This window comes from Myotis yumanensis, unplaced genomic scaffold, assembly GCF_028538775.1.
Source record: "Myotis yumanensis isolate MYYU_CA2020_CCGP unplaced genomic scaffold, mMyoYum1.0.hap1 SCAF_9, whole genome shotgun sequence".
Classification (NCBI taxonomy): Eukaryota; Metazoa; Chordata; class Mammalia; order Chiroptera; family Vespertilionidae; genus Myotis; species Myotis yumanensis.
This window is the reverse complement of record NW_027223760.1, coordinates 24,309,567-24,330,026: the sequence shown is the minus strand read 5'-3', so window position 1 is coordinate 24,330,026 and position 20,460 is coordinate 24,309,567. Positions and strand designations below refer to the sequence as shown.

The window sequence follows — 20,460 nt, the reverse complement described above, 5'->3', positions numbered from 1 at the left end:
ACCCTGTAAAGTGATTTATTCTTTAAAAAGTTATATAATATTTGATATGTGCAAAAGGTTACATAATTCTGTAAATTAATAGTACATTACCAGTATATTAAAGCTACTGTGTGACGAGGAGCTTAAATTGTTTACTGTGTTGTTATAGCTTAGTATGCATTGCTTAGTCATTAAATATTTCTTGAATGCCAAATGTCTGGTGATGGGCCTGGGGTCCTTGTGGCTCAGTAGGTCCAGTATTTGAGGAAAAGAGCTGAACACAGACCAAAGGGGTGTGAGGATGAGCTGGCCCCAGCAGAGTCCGTGTCTGTCACCACGTCTAACTTGAAGCGAGGGATGAATTCAGAGGGCAGCAACTGCTGCTGTAGTTCCTCCTTTCAAATCTCAAGTAAATTCCTCTTTTGGCCAACTCTGACCCAGAAACACTTATAGAAGGGAATTCTGGGAAATAGTTCCAACGTACCCAAGTTACTACAGTTCAAACCACATGTGCTCTTATACTTATTTGTTGTTTTGTAAACAAGAGAGACATTCAGAATTCTTTCTTCTTAGAATATATCAGGATATTTGAGATATCAGAATAGTTAAAAAAATAAAATTTAACCTGATTATACAATTATTTTCTTTTCCATTAAACCATATGTTTATTTTTAAAGCCATGAAATAACTTAAAAAAGAGTAATATAATCTTCCTTCTTCTGTTGCAAGAAAGCATTCTTTTAATTTGCTAAGTTGGATCTTGTGCTAAAAGTTTTTTTTTTTTTTTTAAATTGTCTAGTACAGTGCCATCTAGCGATAAATAATTTATTTTCTGGTTTTGGATAAATAGTTCACTGTCACATTTTACTTCTTGATAAATCAAGAACTTTATTTTTAATCATTCCTAACTCATAAGACATAGGGAGCTATTTTTATTTTTATTTTTTAATATATTTTTATTGAGTCCAGAGAGGAAGGGAGAGAGAGAGGGAGAGGGAGAGAGCGAAACATCAATAATGAGAGAGAATCCTGTACGCCCCACACTGGCGATCAGGCCTGCAACCCAGGCATGTGTCCTCACCAGGAATTGAACAGCAACCTCCTGGTCGATAGGTCTACGCTCGACCACTGAGCCACGCTGGCTGGGCAGGAGCTATTTTTAAGTAAATCAAATATTTATAAATAATGAGAAAAATAAAAAGCTGGAAAAGATTTTTTTTTTATCCTTACTAGTAGGTTCTATTTACTTTCTCACCTATAATCCATAATGAATCACTATTTGTCCGTTTACTGGATTCCATTTGTATCCAGGAATAAAATAATTGTTTTGTTTATGAAAAGAATAGGATTATTTTAGAAATGTGATGTAGCGGAATGAGTATGGGCTTTAAAATCAGGCAGGCACGGGTTTGTCTTTTGGCCTTATTTTTCTTTGATTTTGGCAAGCACTCTTCCAAGAACTTTATATGAGCGGAATCATTAAATATTCACAAAAACCTAATGAGGCATGTTGTAGCAAATGAGGAAACCAAGGCTGGCCGAACAGTTGTGTTAGGGTGCTTACCTCATTGCTTTTTGGTTACTTGTGTGTTACCTGTTTTTCTAATACAGAGTGACCCTCTGCAAGGAAGGTCTTGTTCATGTTTTCCCAGCACCTAGTGCAGATTCTAACATCCCCAATCCAGTTGATGACTATTTGTGGGGTTTTTTTCTTCCATGAAGAGCCACAAGAACAATAGAAAAGTAAACTATTAGGTAAAATATCAGTGTTTTCTCTATATTTTATTTGAGTGAAAAATAGATAATTAAAAAAGGGTGTGTGTTATACAGTCAGAAACTCTAGGTTCTATTCTCTGATTGGCCACTTAATGTATTTTAATCTCAGTTACACAAGCACAGAACGCCAGGAATCCAGGAGTTGTACGAGGCTGGTTGTAAAACTCAGCAGTCTCCCAACTCTCCCCCACCCCCCAGGCCCTACCCTTGGGAGTTCAGCTCTAAGACCTGGTTCTTATTATTTACTTCCAAATCTCTAGATAGCCTGCTGCTCTTTCCAATTTTTAATGTTTCAGTCTTGGGCAATACCTTTGCCTTCTCATGATAGATGAAGAGATTTATCTTTCTTATGCGCCCTTACCCTATGTGAAGAGCCCTCATTCATGCTCATTAGAATTAAATTTTGAATAACAATCAGTGGTTACATTAGCAAAAGTATAAAAACTTTCACAGCTGAGGCATATAATCCATGGTTACTTATTCTTTCCAACACAATTATTTTTGTTTCCCTTGGTATTAATTGCCTTTTTGGAAAAGAGTTTGCTTAGATTTTATGTATTTATCACTTATTCATTCCTAAGCTATTCCCCAGATGTCTAAATATAGTTAGGATATGTGACCAGTTTAGCTCTTCTAATAAAATATTTTGTCATTTATAGAATGAAGGGTCCAGATGACATGAAGACTTAGGCTACTTGTATCTCAAACTTTATGGTTCCATGGAACAGAAACCTGGATGTTTTGTGCTGTCATGTCATTAGTGGACAACATTGCCAGCTCATACACAGCCTTCCTCTCGGACCTACTGGTCTTAGTTTAGTTGGAGCCTCTCTGCTGCCTCCCAGAGGGGCTGGGGGACTCAGGGTCTGGCTGGAAGTGGAGCCACATTTGTGTGTGATCAAGACTGCTTGTCTGCAAGAGTTCTGCCAAGTACAAATAATGAGCTAGAAATACCCCAGGTCCGGCCAGAAGACCAGAGATTCTTTGGTTAGGGAGAGTTACTTGAGTCTTTTGACAGGTATAGAGTACTCACCTTTTATAGTGAATAATCACGGAGAAGCAGAGTGGATAAATAAAGTTGCCAGGGATGAAATAAAGACTAAATGGCATATGATATATGAGTAAACAATGATTAAAATCTTGTTTAAAACAATAAAAACAAAACAGAAAGATCCCTAGCAGGAGCTTCTCACAGATAGTTGTAGGAAATAATGCTGGAGGCGTTAAGTGTGAATGACCTAGTGACGCTTAGCTTTGCAGGTATTTTGTTTACTTTTATCATAGGTTAGTGTGCTTGTGAATACTGTCTGAGATGTTATTTTGGGGGATGTCATTACTTTAAGTAAATATAGAAGAAACACTAGAGGACAGAATGAATCTGTATAGGCATACCGGTTCCAGACAACCACAGAAAGCGAATATTGTAATACAGTGAGCCACATGCATTTTTTGGTTCCCCAGTGCATATAAAAGTTACGTTGATACTATACTGTGGTCTATTAAGTCTGCGATAGCATTATGTCTAAAAAACAATGTACATATCTTAATTAAAAAACTCCTTATTGCTAAAAAAGTACTAACCATTATCTGAGCCTAAATTTATACATTTTTTTTTGCTGGTGGGGAGGGTCTTACCTTCAATTTGTAGAAAGTACAGTATCTGCAAAGCGCAATAAAAGCAAAATGTGATAAAATGAGGTATGCCCGTGCAATTTTTTAAAAAAATATATATTTTATTGATTTTTCACAGAGAGGAAGGGAGAGGGATAGAGAGTCAGAAACATAGATGAGAGAGAGACATCGATCAGCCGCCTCCTGCACACCCCCCACTGGGATGTGCCCGCGACCAAGGTACATGCCCTTGACCGGAATCGAACCCGGGACCTTTCAGTCCGAAGGCCGACGCTCTATCCACTGAGCCAAACCGGTCAGGGCATGCCCGTACAATTTTAATATTTGCTACAGAAGCTGTCATTCTGGATGGCTAGCACTAGGAGGCCACAGAGACCACGATTCTAATGGACTTGGGTTTAGTCATGCATCTTTCCTGTTGGTGTTGAAAAGGAAACCTCGGGTAGAAAGCCCAGACGAAGTGCAGTAAAAACTTCTTCAAATGCAGGATCACTTAAAATAATGAAAGATTAGTCATCCTATTTGTCATAATGCAGTAAAAAATGAATCTAAAATAGGCAACACTACTTCTTTCTATGTTTGTGACCTTGTAAATAAGTGACGTCTGAATAATCACCTCTTTTTGAAATTGTCATTCTGGTGTTTAGTTCTTGAATCCCTGGATCCAGGCCCTGATTGCTTTATGCCTGGATGATTTCAGTAGCTTCCCAATAGATTACACTTTGGCCTCGTTTTCTTCCAGTCGATTCTTGTTCAAAACAATAGTTTTCCATCAGAAATAGTTTTGATCATATGTGTCCTCTGATTAGAAACTTTTGGTAGTTTCCAGTCAAATAGTGTTCAAATCCAAACCTATCCATTCACTCACTCATTCATCACATAGGTATGAGTTCCTTTATGCAACAAGACAGTCACTTGTGGGTGTTATATTTGCCCATGCATTTTCTCAGTATTCTCCACAGAGTCTCTGTTACAGCTAAATAAATATATCTGTTCATCCCTAAATTTGTACCTTTCTGCTTTTAACATAAACCAGCCTCTTGGTCATTTCATAATTCTCTTCTTTCAGAGCTGCTGGTTATTCAAACCTGATCTCCCTCAGTGACTGTGCAATCTCTCAGCCTTTGTGGTACTTAGTTTATACCAGGGGTGGGCAAACTTTTTGACTCGAGGGCCACAATGGGTTCTTAAACTGGACCGGAGGGCCGGAACAAAAGCATGGATGGAGTGTTTGTGTGAACTAATATAAATTCAAAGTAAACATCATTACATAAAAGGGTACGGTCTTTTTTTTTTTTTTTTAGTTTTATTCATTTCAGATGGGCCAGATCCGGCCCGCGGGCCGTAGTTTGCCCACGGCTGGTTTATACTCAGTTAGATTCATTTATTTTTAGCTTTTCTCTGTTAAAATTTAAATTTGTATGTGTGGTTGCTTAAGAATAAGGTGGTCTTTTTTTCTTTTTATTTCCTCTTAGTGCCAAATATAATAAAAGGGGAACACATACTTCCGGTAGCTTTCCCTGCAGCCTTTGTCCACTCTCTTCTTTTCTAACAGAAACTTGGTTTTGTTCAAGAATCCTCTCTTCTCTGTATGTCCATGTACTTTGAGGAAGGTGGGCTGGGGCCTCAGACTCCACATCATGAAGGTTCCATTCTTGCCATTCGTGGGACAGGAAGTTGGCTGGGGCAGGGGTGGGGACTTTGCTGGTACGATGGAGGGGAAAGTGCATCAGAATCATGTGGGGGAGTTTTTTTAAATGAAAAATATACTTTCCACCCCCCAGATTCTGACCTGCTCTTATTACTCTCATATTCCTTCATGATTTGTGATTTGTTTGTTTTGTGGCCCAAAAGGAGGTGAGCACCCTACCCTGGCAGCCTGCCCTGTGTGGATCCCCTCTGTAGCCTTTCCTATTAAAGTTAGTGATGGGACCATTCGTCCTGACACCTGATCCAAGGCTGCCGCGTCAGTGTTTAGTTCCTCTCCAACTGATTCTTCTACCATTGCTTATGGTAACTACACATGAACTATAAATTCTTGTGTTTACTGACATGGATTTAGTGGGATTTGTTAAAGAATTGTTTTTTAAGTTATTAATAGCTTGTCTTTTTTTTCAGAGAAGGTTTGAGGGAATTCTACAGCAAAGATATGTAAAATGAAATAACATGTAAACAGAAAATCAGAACTAAGGGAAAGTTTACAAATATATTGATTGATTTTGATTCAGATTTGGTTCTGGTGTTTTGTTTTTATTGAAATATAATTTATATACAGCATTATATTAGTTTCAGGTGTACAACATAAATGATCTCCACAATAAGCTTAGTTAACATCTGTCACCATATACAGTTACAGATTTTTTTTTGTGATGAGAACTTTTAAGATTCACTCTCCTAGCTAATTTCAAGTATGTAATGCAGTATTATTAACTACTAGAGGCCTGGTGCACCAATACATGCACAGGTGAGATCCCTTGGCCTGGCTGATCAGGGTGTCTCACCCAGTCCCGATCGGGGTTGGCTGATGGGGAGGGGCCACCGGAGGTTCTGATCGGGGCTGGCCAGCTGGGGGGAGGGCCCGCAGTGGGTTGGCCGGCTGGTGGGGGTGGGGAAGGAGCTGCATGAGATTGGCTGTGGGAGCATTGAGCATCTGCCTCCTGGTGGTCAGTGCATATCATAGCGACTGGTTGACAGTCATAAGGGTTGCTTAGGCTTTTATATATATAGATAATCACCACACTGTATATTATATCCCCATAACTTCCTCATTTTATAACTGGAAATTTGTACATTTTGACCCCATTTACCCATTTTGTCCACCCTCCCACTTTCTCCGTGCGCTCAGGGTTCTTTTTGTTTAGTTTTTGTCTTGCTTTTTTAAGTTGCTATTTTAAGTAGAAGCTTTTTCTATTAAAATTATTAAAAGTGTTTTTGGCTTTTAGATATTATACTATTCTCTGCATGTTAACCTTAAATATATCAACATTGATGAACTTATTGTTATTAGTTTTAATAGCTTTCCTTTATAATTCTCTATAGAAATAAAGTGTTTTCTACAGTTGTCACTTGTAGATACAGACAATTTTGTCACTTCATTAAAATTTTTATATCTCAGATCATTTCTTTTATTACATTACTAGGATCTCTACCTTTTTGAATAGAAGTGATGGTTGTAGTCACCATGGTCTCATTTCCTGGTTTTTAAAGGAAATCCTTTTATTAATTAGTCATTAAGCATGATTTTGTTTTAGGATTTTATTAAGGAAGTTCTTTTCTATTCTTGATATGCTAGAATTACTTTTCAAAATCATGAGTGGTGGTAAAAGAATTAACGAAACCATTTCTCATCCTCTAAGGACAAATCTGACCTTGGATGAACTTTTTATTCATTTCCTCTAAATCCTGATAAAAGTGGAAAGTCAACCATGTTACTAGGCAACATTGCTTATGGTAAAAGGGATCTTTATTTGGTAGATGTATTAGCATTGGGAGGAACTACACATGAACCCTAAATTCTTGGTTAGAAACAATAGCTTTGAGCATCCCTGGGAGCACATTTCAGAGATGGGTGTAAACTTGGGCCACTGAGGTGTATTGGGTCCTGTTTGGGACAAAAGGCTTCTAAGCTAGCATGACTCTGCACCCACCCTGTGATTCTCATTTCCTTGCACCTGAGCTCTCATCTGAATGCCAAAGAGAGGCCCTGTGGACTCCTGGAAAATCTCTTCCCATGAAGAGAAACACTTGAGACTGCCCTGCCAGGATGCTGTGTTTTCTTACGCTGAGTTGATGGCTGCTGTGTGTGGCCTTTGGTAATTGGCTAGCTCAGAATGTGCAGTGAGAAGTCCCATGTGGGCATTGCACCGTGCATTCAATCAAAATACAGAAATCAAGTGTTTACTGGGGCTGATCAAAGTTTATAACTCTCCCTTATAACCTTTAATTTCTAATTTTTATTTATTGGAAAATTCATATTCTCTAACTATAAATTAATATTATAAATTCAAACTTATAAAAATAAATATACACAATATACCTTTCTTTTTTGTTAGAATCTGTATATGTTTGCCAACCCAAAAATACGTTTGCTACTAAAAAGTGTTTGATAGCTAATGTTTTAGACCTGTGTGGTCCAATGGGTAGATATTTGTTCTCCTAATATAGCTATTAAATGAAATGTGATTAAAAATTCAATTTCATGGTTGCACTACTAGCCTCATTTCAAGTGCTCAATAGCCACAGGCAACTAGTGGCTACCATATTGGACAGGATAGATGTAGAACATTGTCATCATTGCAGAAAGTTCTGTTGGACACTTTCTAGGTTTTATTGTTTATTCATCCAGATTACCAGAGAGCTTTATATTTTTTACTATATATGTTACATACTATAAGAAACTGCTGGATGAACCAATTATGATCTCTCTCAGGGACAGTATTGAAGACCCTAGTGTATTATTTACAAAATAATTTGCTAGATTTGCATACCAGAACAAATTCTGTTTCTCCTGAGATTCACCAATCCATCATGGCCAGTGTGAATTTGCAATTGTTTTTCTCTTTCTGCTTTATCAACTAGACAGTGTAGGGCCAAATTTATGGCTAAATTTAAGAAACCTCTGGCTTACATAATTGCATGCTTATTTTTTCTTCCTCTGAAGTTTTATATTTATAAAATAGGACTTTAATGTCTGAATTTTTATAGGCTGTCTCAAATGCTTTGTTGAAAGGAGGCAAAGTATCTACAATAATAAAAGTGTAATATGCTTATTAGACCGGACAGCCGAACGACCTTCTGGACGTCATTCCAGATGTCCTTCTGGACAAAGCCACGGTGGTGGGGGCTGAGGCAGAGGCGGTTAGGGGCGATCAGGCAGGCAGGCGAGCGGTTAGGGGAGATCAGGCAGGCAGGTGAGTGGTTAGGGACAATCAGGCAGAATGGTTAGGGGCAATCAGGCAGGCAGGCAGGCAAGTGGTTAGGAGCCAGTGGTCCCGGATTGCAAGAGGGTGCAGGCCAGGCTGAAGGGACCCACCCCCTGTGCACAAATTTTGTGCACTGGGCCCTCTGGTATAGTAATAAATAAATAGCTTCAAGATTTTGATGGATACTTTTGTTACTTATTACTTTAGTCACTTATTAGGAGCCACTTACTGCTGAACATCAGTCCTGAGAAGGGGGTGAAGGAGCTAAAAACAGTTCTTGGCTGATGAGGATTACAAGCCCCACACATGGAATCCGACTGCTTTCCAAGTGAAGTGACTCACTGTGTTCACCTGCCATGTTCAGTTTTATTCAGTTTTCTAAAATGTTTAGAATTTTCCAAAATAACGTTTGAAGAACTCTCTTATTTAAAGTAGTTTGTAAAGTTTTCAGGCATTTTTTGTATTGGGAGGAAAATTCAACTAAGAGCGTTGAGTATTTGAGCTGGTGAACCAGGAGTTTAAATAAATTAAATAAGCCGGGGAGAATGCTGTTTTGTTTCTCTACGGAAACTTACTTCTTTGGGATAGCAGAAAATTTAATTCTGGGCATTTATACCTGTTCTCAGTATAAAAACACCACAGTGCTTATCTCCTTTTTTCCATTTTATTCTGGAACTTATAAGCAGGTCAACATGATATATGTCTTTTACATTTTTATAGCTTTTCTTGGTTCTGAAAACAGTTAAAGCAATATATATATATTGCTTAGGAGGTTTAGAAGTCTAGCAATATATATATATATATATAGCCAAAAGGTAAAACAATTTTATAAAAGAATAAAACCAACCTCATCAAAAAGAAGCTGAAAGATTAAATACTCCCATTTGTCAGTGCTCAGGAGGTTTGGATCATATTTTTGATTTGACTTTTTCTGCTTGCTCAAGTGAGAAAAAGCAGCACAGAATCATATCGTTTTCATGTACTGACAACCGGAAGCTTATAAACATCTGCAGAAACCAAACATTTCCTGGAACTAAGCTCGAGCAGAAATTTATCACGTGAATCTTTGTTTAAAGAACCCAGTGAAAAATATCTTCAACCACAGTTATGTAAAAGACCCAGGGGTGCCGTCCACGTGGATTCGTTCTCCAGAGGCAGAGTCGAGGAGTCTGCAGAACATGCTTGAGGTGCGTGTGCTGGCTGCACGGGGCCGGGTGCAGGGCCTGGCGCGCAGGGCCGGTGCGGAGGGCTCGGGGCCCAGCACCCGCAGCCTCTGCTGGTTTGAAGCCATACTCAGGAAAGGGGCTTAGAAAGTCACGATTATTCATAGGATTTATCGATTGTTTTCTTCTCTAAAATGGTAGGCGTTGTCAGTGTGTTTTTGGTGTGGGTGCCGATTTTATTCTGTTCATCTCAAGGCAAACACCTGCAGTTGGAGATACTTTATTTTGGAGATTCATGTGAAGCTTTTAAGCTTCGAAGGAAGCAAGCCACCTTTTTCCTGGAATTTTAAGGGTTGGGCTTCTAGTTTTGCCCTTTCAGAAGTCTAGTTCACTTCCGAGTGAAGAACAGTGGAATCTATTTTTTCAAGGAGCTTGTGCTCAATTTAAGTTTCCCTAACAGAAAGTAATGTGAGACTTCACAACTTAGGTGACGTGGAAGAAACAACTTTCACCTGAAATATTTGAGGGACAGATAACAACAAACTATCTATCTTTTGAAAACCTGAACTGAAAAACTTGAGTTTGGTCATCATAGTGCAGTTTCTTTGAAGAATGTTTGTATCCCTTGAGCCTGCTGGGCTGAGTTAACCGAAGCACTGTAAAACACTAGCCTGTCAATAGGTTTAAAATAGATCTTTCCATGTTTACTATATACCAGTACAACAGTTCTGTTATAGGTGTTAAATATTAGCTCCTTATTCTGGTGAAAACTGACCAGTTTTTGCTTCTTAAGACTGAGTCACACCGAGCCAATATGTAAAAGGGTGCACTGGTGGGATTTAGGAAGGTGTCTTAGGAGGTTTAGAAGTCTAGTGCTGTCTATCTACCATACAAGGCTATTACAGGATTACATATATGTGGATAAAATACCTGGCACATAGTAGGTACTCAGTTAATGTTGCTTTTTCATTCTCTCATGTCATTGATGATGGCCATAGACACAGTTCTAGAATTTTTATTCTAGGTCATACACATTTAGGCATGTTGGGATTGATCCTGATTTTAGCAGAGTTCTTTTATATTGACACTTAAGAGCACTAATAGCATGTGTTGAAAGTGTGGTTTCTATTCGATAAATTATAGGCTGATAATAACTCAGGAAATAATGCAAATGGTTTGGAATTTCTTGATGGAACGAGACAAGATTTAACAGTGTTCAAGAGTCAAATAATTGTATCAGAATTCAACTTTTCCCCAGCTTTATCCGTTCCGCACATAAAGACATGTTGCACCAATAAAGCACTCCTATGTGGAATCCACTGAGAACCAGGTGGAGCCCTGGAGTCGGAGGATTAGAAGTGTGCAGACTGGTGCAGCCAGTGAGAGTCGTGGAAGACAGGCTTACTCATGAAAAGGACCTTGAAATCATTGGCTATCGGCGGAGAAATGCCTTTGGGAGCAGGAAGGCAGTTATGATACACCCGAGAAGTTTAAAGAAGAACTTGGTGAAAAGAGAGCAGCCACAACCAGGCTCTCGGGCACTGTTCTTCCAACCACCCAGGTTAAGCCTGTGCATGGCTACAAGGTCTCCCTACAGGCCGTGCAGCAAATAATATAATGCTGAGAGCTCCAGAGGGACCCTGTGAGGACAGCGCTAATGAGTAAACATACATCTCCCCAAAGGAGGAAGCGATCGAGTGGTTGCAGTGTGATTTGAGGGAGCTGGTATTGATACTTGCGACCCACATGTCATATTTTAAAATATTCTACTTAACTCTTAAAGTTAGCAGCATTTGTGTGACATAGGGAAACTAAAATGTCAAATCAGAAATGTTATGAATGATAAAATTATATGAAGACTGCAAATTAATGTGCAAAATTTGATTCCAACTATATGGCCCCTGCTCTCCAAGAGTATGCTATTAAGAACAGTGGTGCCTGGAGATTTAGTTAAATTACCTACGTACTATATTTTCAACCATTCGTTCGATTCATTAAATATATATATAGAAGACGTGTTACCCCCAGGCATTTTCTCGCCATTGGAGGAATATGAAACAATAACTTCTTCCCTTCTGAAGCTTATATAGAGGGAAGATAGAAAAAGGTGGAGGTACCAAGTGGGGGTGATACGGATGAATGAGTGGATGACTGAATGAATATAAACAAAAGTAAGTCAGGGGAAATGGATAGAAAGTGTAATGGTGGTGATGAGCTGACGGTTTGGCACTTGAGTAAAGGCCTGAAGTCAGTGGGGAGCGTGCCATGCAGGTGTCTGTGAAGAGGGAACAGCAAGTGCAAAACCCCTGGCAGGAGTGTGTTCACATCCTGGAGGAGCATCCGAGAGAGCAGTGGGGTAAGAGTGGGATGAGCAAGGGAGAGAATGGTAGCTGATGAAGGAGAGATGGTACCTGGGGCCAGATAGGACCTTGTAAAAGGCCTTTGTGATGCTTTTTACTCTGAATGAGAGGGAAACAATTGGTGGGTCTTATGCAGAGGAGGGGCACTGCTGTCATTTTATTAATATGACTCTGGCCTTTTGTTTTGAAAACAGTGTGCATTAGGCAAGGGAAGAAGCAGCTGGCAGGCTATTCAGTCATCCAGATGGAGTGATGGAGGCTCAGATGGTGGAGTAGGGAGAAGAAGTTAGAATTTAGATATGTATATGCAGTATTTTAAGGTAGAGCCAACAGGATTTGCTGATGGATTGGAGCCTGGGTGTGAGGAAAAGAGAAAAGTCAGGGATGACTTGGAGGATGGAATTATCATTTAAAGAGATGGGGAATCCTAGAGAAGTATCAGTCTTAGAGGGGAAACATCTTAGAGGGGAGTTTGGCCTGGGGCACGTGAAGTGTGAAATGTCTATTACACATTGAAGGGACGATGTCAAGTAGGCAGCTGAAAATATGAGTCTTGAGTTCAGGGGAGCTCTTATCGTTGGTATTTTAAATGATAAGACCCATTGAGATGGCCAAAGGGGAGGGAGTTTAGATAAAAAATAAGTTTGAGAACTGAGACCTTGGGTCACTCTAGCATTAAGAGGGTGGGATAATGAGAAACCTAAGAAGAGATGGCCAGTGAAGCAGTGGGAGAGCCAGGAGAGTGTGATGTCCTGGAAACCCAGCAAAGAAAACATGTTTAAAGAAAGGGTTGTAATCAGTTCTGTCAGATACCACTGACAAGTCCAGGATGATGAAAACTGATCATTACATGTAGTAAAAATTGTCTCTGATGCTTTTTACCCAAATGGCCTTGAATGAATTACCTGCCTCGTAGGGTGGTGGTGGTGAACTGTTTAAGAAGCGTCTGCCTCACTCCCTGTCTGTTGGATAGTTTAAGGTGCATGTCATCGGCGACTTTAACAAGAGTAGTTTTCAGGGGATCCATGGGCACAAAAGCCTGATGGGAATGGTGGGTTCGAGTGAGAATGGGAAGGAAGAATGGGAGACAGCAGGTAGAGAAATGGGATGTTTATCCATGGGAATGTGGGGTCAAGAGAAAGTTGTTTTTTTTCTCTTTCTCTGTCTATGGTTAGGAGAAAGTACACAGTTTACTTGCTGATGAGAACCATCCAGTATAGAGGCTAAATCAGAGGTCCTCAAACTTTTTAAACAGGGGGCCAGTTCACTGTCCCTCAGACCGTTGGAGGGCCGGACTATAGTTTAAAAAAACACTATGAACAAATTCCTATGCACACTGCACATATCTTATTTTGAAGTAAAAAAACAAAACGGGAACAAATACAATATTTGTATTTGCATGTGGCCCACGGGCCGTAGTTTGAGGACCCCTGGGCTAAATTGATGATGTAGTTGGATAAGGATTGTGAGGTATTGTGAGATAACAAGTTGACTGAAATAACGAGATTTGTCCTTTGTTTTCTGCCCTCTCCTTCTCAGTCTTTCATTCATTTGTTTATCAAATAGTTATTAATGGTTCACAAGGTGCCAAGGTCTGAAGTAAGTTCTGGGTAGAGAATGATGATTAAGGGACGAATTAAATAGGAATGATCTCTACACTCTCATGAAGCTTTTAAATATATTTTTATTGATTTCAGAGAGAAAGGGAGAGGGAGAGAGAAAGAGAAACATCAGTGATGAGAGAGAATCATTGATCGACTGCCTCCTGTGCACCCCACACTGGGGATCGAGCCCACAACCTGGACATGTGGCCTTGACCGGAATTGAACCGTGACTTCCTGGTTCAAAGGTTGATGCTCAACCACTGAACCATGCCTGCCGGGCTCTCATGAAGCTTTTATTGTCTGATGGTGTTACGCTTTCTAAAAATACCAATAAGTAAATAAAGACTGTGATTAAAGCTTAGCAGGAAAAGTACAGAGTATTTTTCAGAGAAAGAATACCATGGTGTGATTTAGACTGGAAGCATTAGGAGGCCTCCGAGCTATAAACGGTGGCCATGATTGAGAGGAAGGGTGTTCCATGTAGAGGGAATAGAATATGCAGAAGCTCTGGGGCAGGGGACAACTGGTGCTTTTGAGGATTTTAGAGGTGGCCAGTGTGGCCTAAGGGGTAGGCAGGAGCCAGGTCTAGCAGAGCTTTTTCTTGGCCATGAAGATTTTAGATTATATCCTAGGAGCAATGGGAAACCATTGAAACGTTTTAATGTAGGAAATGACATGATTCGATTTGCATTGGGGAAAAAAACTATCTGTGTTGCTGTGTCATGGTCAATGGATCAGTGGGGGCAACAGTGGAGAAAAAAGAATACCAACTTAGGCAAATTATAGTATCTGTGGAAACATGTAGATTGAAATAGTTTTTCTATGAAAAAAATAGAATTGAGAATATCCTTCTTTTAGCAGAATTGGCTTTGAGTTTACCAGGTTTCTCAGCAGCTGTGAAGAGTATTTTCTTGTTAAAAATAATACCAATACAGAAGAGTCAGATGAAAATATCAGTGATTTCAGATTATTTAACAAAAAGATGAAAAGATTATTTACCAAAAATTGTTGTAACTTTGTGAAAAATTAAAAATAGTAAGACCATATTAATCTTTTTGTCCAGAAAAACTACTAGTGACACAATATTAGAGATAGAACCTAATAAGAAAACAGTAGAGTACATGAATATGTACCAAGAATAATTAATCTGTTTATATTTTAGATGTTCATACACTATTAAGAAACCTTAAAATTTTTGCACTGATGTAGTGGATGTACATTATTTTCACTTTTAAAAAATATATATTTTATTGATTTTTTACAGAGAGAAAGAGAGAAGGATAGAGAGTTAGAAACATCGATGAGAGAGAAACATCGATTAGCTGCCTCCTGCACACTCCCCACTGGGGATGTGCCCGCAACCAAGGTACATGCCCTTGACCGGAATCGAACCTGGGACCCTTGAGTCCGCAGGCCGATGCTCTATCCACTGAGCCAAACCGGTTAGGGCTATTTTCATTTTTTAAAATAAAGTAAATGTAATAATAGTTTATTGGTTAATAAATATTTCAAAAGTTCCCTTTTCCACTTTCAAAAGTGTCTTAGTTTGCATGATAAATTATATGGTTAGAGATGGAGGATCTTTACCAGTTGAGGGTCAGACTGGTAAAAAAGTGGTCGTTTTAGAACCGGATGCATAATTTATTGTGCTCATTTAGGCTTTTCCCCGAAGAGATTTCTTAAAGCAGAAGAGCAGTTTTAATACCAAGTACTGCTATCTCAGGTCACCCACAACTCCAGGGTCATGAATTAACTTGTTCTGAGAACTCAAAAAAAAAGAAGAAGAAGAAAGAAAAAAATAGAAGAAACAGAAGTTATTCCCTGTCTAGACAGTCTACTCGGGAGCATTCTGTCTTGGTTGTAATCCCAGTTTTCTTTCTCACACAGGCATTTATTAATGCTCTTCAGAGTCGGAAGAGGCAGGCCATCTTACCATCTGGAGTGTCTGCGCCTGGCTGACCTAAACTTAACCTGCCAGTTTACGGGAGATGATAGACAATACCCAGAACGGCTGAGTAAGTAGATGCTGCTGTGCTTTGCTTTACAGCTTTAATAAAAAAAGTAAAATTTTTATAACTTAAAAGTTTAAAATATTATGCATTTTAATTCGGTTCTTTAAATTTTTGTTGCTGAATAATGATGGCAAGTATTATAATTCCAATAAGTAAATATTTATATGTAATGGGATCCTGGAAGAAATCCCCTAATGAATAAAAAATTAATGAAAACATTTCCATACATAATACTTCAGCTATCAAGAGACATAGTGAGAATTTAAATGCATATATGAAAATCTAAAAGCATTCTCCTTAGTGCTTTATTTTACTTTTATGTAATGAAATGCAAAATTATTGGTAAGGCAACTGTTCTGAATTTTGTAAATGCAACTCTCTATACAAAAAAATAATTTTTTAACACAGAATGTATTTTGGTTAACTTTAAGTAAATACTGTGGGGTTTTTTTAGTAGAGATTGAATTTTAATAGTTCTATTTGGAAATAATGATTCCCCCCCACCCCTAATGTAGATAAGATCACAGACTCTCTGATTTAGCTTTATTTCTGAATTGAAGACACTAGGGAAGAAGGACATTCATTCTTTCTAATCAAAACATCTCTCTGAAATCTAAAGAATTGAACCAGTTGTCTTGATATAAATTGTTTCTCAGAATGGAAGTGATTATTACTCTTGTTATACCCATCAAAACTGTTTGGACGAAACTAGGAAACCATGAGGCTGTACCAGGATCTTGTTTTGGAATGCTAAGTTTAAAAACAATAAATACAGAAGATGTTTCCCACAACAGGGCTATTTGATTTTGGCTTGTATCTGTGCTGTCCAGTAGGGCAGTCGCTGGCCACATGTAGCTGTTGACATTTGATATGTGGCTAGTCCCAAGTGAGATGTGCTGTGCATAAAATACGACATTTCAGAGACTTTGTAGAAAAGGACTAATACTTTATTCATAATTTTTATGTGAATCACATATTAAAGGAATAATATTTTGGATATATGGGATTAAATAAAACATTAAAATTAATTTTACTTTTTTATATGACTAGCAGAAAGTTTAAAAATACTTGAGGCTTACATTATATTTCTAATGGACAGAACTGGTCTGTATCATCATAGATAATCAACATTCGTAGTCCTTCATTACTCAGCATTCTGTAGGCCTTAAACCTTCTCGTCTGCGTATGGGTCAATTACTATAAATCTGCATTGTTTTAAGAAAGGATTCTTTGATTCATCAAATATTTACTGAGTACCTACGATGTGCCAGACAGTATTTTAGGCACTGCGATTCAGTAGTGAACAAAGTAAACAAAACTCTCTGCTTTTATGGAGTTGACATTCTATTGGAGAGACTAAAAATAAGTAAATAAGTGAGATATATAATCTATTAGAAGGCAATAAGTTTTTTTGCAGAAAATAAAAGAGAGAAGTTTAATTATATATAGGATACTCAGGGAAGGCCTCACTGAAAAGGTAATATTTGAGTAAAGACTTGAAAAAGGTGAGAGAAAGAGCCTTATAGCTATTTAGGGAAGAGTATTCTAGGCAGAGGAAATAGCAAACGCAAAGATCTTGAGGCAGGCTTGTGTCTGTCTTGTTGGGATGGTAGAAGGAGGCTTGCCGTGAGTGATGGGTAGAGAAGAAGAAAGGAAATGAGAGCCGTGGTTATTGTAAGGATTTGGGCTTTGAGTGAGATGAAAGGAAATTGGTGGGGTTTGAGAAAAGAAGTGAGATGGTTTTCTGTTGGTGCTGCTGTGATTCTAATGCTCTGAGGTAAGGGTGGGAGATTGCAAGAATGCAGCAGAGAGGCCCAGCTCAGGGCTGCTGCAGTGACCCAGTTGAGAGGTGGTGGTTCCTGAGGCCATAACCAAAGGAAGTGATGGAATTCTAGGTAGAGGCTGTTGTGAAATTACATATGGGATGAGAGAGAAAGAGTTGTGTCACTGTTGACTCTGCTTTTGGCCTGAACAACTGAAGAATGGAGTGCCTTTTATTGAATTGGGGAGGATTGTGGGAGCAATAGATTTGAAGTAGCACCAGGAGCTCAGTTTGGGGCACATTAAATTTGAGATGACTCCTCAGACATCTTAAGTGGGGAGGTCAAGGAATTCAGTGAGATAGAAGTCAAAGTCATTAGCATTTAAAACTCTGATAAGATTTGAGATCACCAACGGAGTGAGAGTAGATAGAAAAAAGGAGAGCCAGGGACCACTGCAACATTCGGAGATGGGGAGATTCGACAAAGGTGACTGAGGAACGGGCCATAGGGTGAGAACTGGGATGTTGTAGTCACCAAGGAAACAGTGTTTCAGGGAAGCAGGAATACTCAGCCTTGTCAAATGCTGCTGGTAGGTTAGGTAAGATGGGAGTTGAAAACTGATCATTGGATTTAGCAACGAGGAGGTTACTAGTGACCTGGACAAGTGTTTCAGTGAAGTGGCGGAGACAGAAGCCTGAGTAGAATAGATTCAAGGGAGAATGGAAGGAAATGAACAGAAGAGGGTGAATATAGAGACTCTCTTTTCAGGAACTGTGGAGTCACGAGGGGTCAAGGAAATTTTTGGTTTTAGTTTTTTCAACGAGAGAAATTAACCCATATTTTCTCAATGGCATGTATTAGAAAGATTTGAAGATCTTCTGAAATGACCCACCAGATTTGTGACACTTAAGACCTATGTGGGAAGGGTTAGTGTTTCCCTCCTAAGAGGATTTCATAGAATTGAGTTTTGTAAAGAATCTGTGTGTGTATGTGTGGGTAGGTTGGCATTGATTGTGTTAAAAGTTGCTTTTGTAATTGTTATGAAATTTGGCTTCATTTCTTCTTGCTCAGGGTCTGTATTCACATTCTGATAAAAACTTTAAGGAAGCAAATGTTAAACTATTTCACCTCAACTGGAAGAGTTGAGAAAACTAGTGTATGGGGGTAATTTATTTTCCTTTCCTTAAAGGAAGTTGCCAGAAGCATTGGGAGAAATTGAGGCAGAGACATGACCAAGGTCACAAGACAAAACATAGCCAGAATAACTGGGTCTTAGAGCTGATTCCCTAGCTGTGTGGAACACTTAATCTCTGCATTTCAGTTCCAATTGGTAAAAAAGGAGGATAATATGTGTTCTACCTACTACACGAGGTTTTTATGAGGATCAAATGGGATAGTTGGTGAAAGAGCTTCCTCAGCTATAAAGCATTCTATACATATTAAGTGTTAAAAGCAAGTTAGGCTTAAGGATATTGTGACAGTTTTTGTAATAACTAGAGATAAATGGAATGTAACGAAATCTGGGTTGAGAATAACTACAATACATAATACTAGTAGAGTCTTCCAAGAATTTGCCTTTTATGTATGTCAAGCTTTGTTAACAACACCACAGAGTCGATCATATTTGGGTCATCATAGAGTTTTGTGGTTAAGAGCCATGGAGGAGAGCCAAACAATCAATCAGTTTATCCCCTAGGAGCCTCAGAATTACTGAACATCTGATTATTTTGGCACATTAATGTTAGTTTGCTGAAACTCTGTGGAATAGCCGCTCTCTTAATGGAAAATACTCAAGTTATGATGATAAATTTTATGTCAAACTTGAGAGCATTTCTATATTTGATACTTGAAGTGAAACTATAGTCATACTTTATTTTCATAAGAGATTGTTATGGGAAATTGAGAAATTTAAAATAGGTAGCCAAGGTCACTCCCATTAAAGATGATGTGAAGATGATGAGTGATATAAAACAAGTATAAAACTGGACAAAATTGACAAAAATAATCATTTTTGGGCACCGGGAAGGCAGATAATAATTATGCTGGTGCTTGGGTAGAAGAGTGTTCCCCCAAAACTGTTCCCCCAATCCCAACTCAATTGGTAGGAGCTGCAGTTTTGTCAGCTTACACTTTTTACCAGAAGTGAGGAACTTTGTAGTGGAGGCTGGAGTTGTGGGTGAATACCCCACAGCTTTGCTGGCTAAAACTGGCATACTCAGTTTACAATGGATAAGAAAAACCTCCAGCTTTGCTATATCACGTTTGCAGTCCTGTTTTGGGGCCACCAGGCAGAAATTGAACGGAGAGAGCCTGGAAATGAGAGAACCGTAGAAGCATTGTGATGAGCTCTCCACACATCTGTGGCAACTGCTAAATGTTGCATATCCAGGGGGGACAATCACACAACAAGTGAAAGCCAAGGGAGGCCCCTCAAAAGCTTGGGTGCGCCCTAGCCGGTTTGGCTCAGTGGATAGAGTGTTGGCCTCTGGACTGAAGGGTCCTGGGTTCGATTCCAGTCCAGGGCACGTATCTCGGTTGCAGGCTCCTGGCCTTGGTCAGGGGCATGGGCCCTGGTTGGGGGCATGTGGGAGGCAACCAATCGATGTGTCTCTCTGTCTTTCCCTCTCCCTTTCATTCTCTCTAAAAGTCAATGGAAAAAATATCCTTGGGTGAGGATTAAAAAAAAAAAAAGCTTGGGTGCAACTTTCAAAAAATCCATAAACAACTCCATCAGTGAAGCGGGGAACCCTTACAAGTACAAAGTGTTTGGGCACAACCCCTGCTCACATCTCTGGCTGACCATGAAACTAGGCAGACAGAGGTAACATGTAGGGAACTGGGTCAGAAACTATAAATCTGACTTTTAAAAACTCAGCAAAGTCATCAGGGACTATATGTCATGAAAGAGACAGATTCTATACTTTAAGTTCAAACAAATTATTAAAATGACCATCAACCCTTAGAATATTGAGATTTATCAACTGATGAGTGGATGGATAAAATGTGGTATATCCATGCAATGGAATACTATTTGTGAATGAAAAGGAATGAAGTGCTGATACGTGCTACCACATGGATGGACTTTGAAAACATTATGCTCAGTAAAAGAAGACCATCACAGAAGTCTGATTATATGATTTCATTGATATGAAATGTCAAGAATATATATCCATTCATATTAACATAAAAAAGACCAGAATACTTAGGAATAAATTTAACAAGAGAACTATAAGTCCTCCACCCTGAAAA

General features: G+C 39.0%; 1 long non-coding RNA gene across 7 annotated transcripts in view; it reads left to right on the top strand.

Annotated features, from left to right (window-relative positions):
- The window catches only part of LOC139016202 (uncharacterized), a 184,522-nt gene that overhangs the window by 26,645 nt on the left and 137,417 nt on the right, over window positions 1–20,460 (top strand). For all 7 annotated transcript variants that reach the window (XR_011472649.1, XR_011472646.1, XR_011472648.1 and 4 more), the window contains exon 3: window positions 15,324–15,451. This is a non-coding gene — a long non-coding RNA (uncharacterized lncRNA). The remainder of the gene's footprint in view (window positions 1–15,323; window positions 15,452–20,460) is intronic.